General features: G+C 51.9%; 1 pseudogene; it reads right to left on the bottom strand.

Annotated features, from left to right (window-relative positions):
• Window positions 1-665: 665 nt before the first annotated feature.
• Window positions 666-1,653, bottom strand: LOC124098741 (olfactory receptor 1N2-like; annotated as a pseudogene).
• Between the last annotated feature and the right edge of the window lie 201 nt (window positions 1,654-1,854).

Here is a 1,854-nt window from a genome sequence, read left to right as displayed (position 1 = left end):
ATCATTATCATATGCACGTGTTTAGAGGGGCGTGAATGTCATTTCATCTAGGACTGTCCTTTGCAAAGTCAACAAGTCCAGGGCGTGGCTTGGACATGGGGAAGACAGCCATGTTCAGCCCAGGAGTACAGAAGGGGCACCTGTACTTTCCTCCACTTGGCTCACAAGTCTAGTGGTTGGGCCATGAGGTCAGAGCCCATGCGTCTATTGCTGCCCAGGGACAGGAGCACCTCATTGTGCCTGTTGTTCTTGAGAAGTGAAAGGAACCTCTTGGGCTCCATCCAAACAGTTCCTACCCCTGGGGGCTGCAGAAGGGGAACCCTTCTCTGAGCCTCCATTTGCCTACCTCTGGGGACCACACAGGGCCTAAGTCGGTACATATACAAATTCAAGGGACAGGCAGGGCTCCAGACGGGTGGCGAGGGACGTGGGACATACAGAATGCCCGGGAATTACATCCCCAGGGCCAGGAACACCAAAGTCAATCTGGGAGTGCTGGTTCACTGAGCAGATGAAGGTGGAAGACAGCAGAAATGTGGGACACAGCCAGACGCTTGGGAGATGGGTCTTGAGAGAGGGACAGTCCCCTCCCAGTGAAGGGGAGGAAAAGACAAGGCATCCTGGCTCAGAAGCAGAAGTTGGTGTCACCAAAACCAGACATTGCTTCAACTGAAGAGGCCCCTCAGGGCCCCCTTCATGTCCTCATTCCTTAGGCTGTATATGAAGGGGTTGAGCATGGGAGCCACCACTGCATATAGGACTGTGGCCACGGAATCCTCAACTGTGTAAGACGAGGAAGGCCACAGATAAATCCCAAGCAGGGTCCCATAGAACAAGGACACCACCGCAAGGTGAGAACTACAAGTGGAAAAAGCTTTCATCTTGCTCTGAGAAGAATGCAGTCTTAGGATGGCTGAGAAAATGCGCATGTAGGAAAGAGAAATCGGGAGGAAGGGGGTCACAAAAAGAAGGCTCCCCAGGGTATAAACAACCAACTCATTGACATGGATATCTGAGCAGGAGAGCTTTAGCAATGCATAGAGTTCACAGAAAATGTGTTGAATTCTGACACTTGCACAGAATGACAGTGTATCCATAAGCAGGGTGTGGACCAAGGGATAGATGTTTGTGACAATCAGAGCCACAGACAAGGAGGTGACACAGAATTCGGGGCTCATGGTTGCGGCATAGTGAAGAGGGTGACGTATGGCTACGAATCGGTCATAGGCCATCATCGCCAAGAGGACATTGTCCAGTTCTAGAAATAAAATCAGAAAATACATCTGAATGAGGCACCCAACCTAAGGGATGGACTGGCTCTGAGTCTGGATGTCCAGCAGCATCTTTGGTACAGTGACAGAGGTGAAGCAGATGTCCACACAGGATAGACTGGCTATAAAGAAGTACGTGGGCGTGTGGAGGGTGGGGGTAGAGCCGATAGCCAGGATGATGAGCAGGTTCCCCACCACCGCGACCAGGTACATGGATAGGAACAGGCTGAAGAGGAGGGGCTGATGTCCAGGCACCTCTGACGGTCCCAGGAGGAGGAATTCTGAGACGATGGTTACATTACTTCTCACCATGGCTTCCAGTTTCTACAAATTCACATTGGAAATACATCCGTCAACACGACCAGAGGCAGTTTGGGAAAGCCCGCACGACACCCATGTCACTGATGGAAATCATACTTGTGGAAGGATCTCCAGCCTGGGGTAGTCAGCACAAGAGAGTATGGGGACCCTACAGGCCACCAAGTGTCTTGAGGGTGCTGCTGAGGGCTGAGGTTCTCCGTGGGACTGACCTTAGTCAACCCCCCTCCTGCTTCCTGGGGAGGAAAGATCCAGGCAGAGAAGA

This window comes from Marmota monax, unplaced genomic scaffold (assembly GCF_021218885.2).
Source record: "Marmota monax isolate L192 unplaced genomic scaffold, Marmota_monax_Labrador192_F-V1.1 WCK01_AAM20220418_F8-fsc00142, whole genome shotgun sequence".
In the NCBI taxonomy this organism is placed as follows: Eukaryota; Metazoa; Chordata; class Mammalia; order Rodentia; family Sciuridae; genus Marmota; species Marmota monax.
Note: the sequence above shows the minus strand (reverse complement) of the source record. Positions and strands in the feature narration are given on the sequence as shown.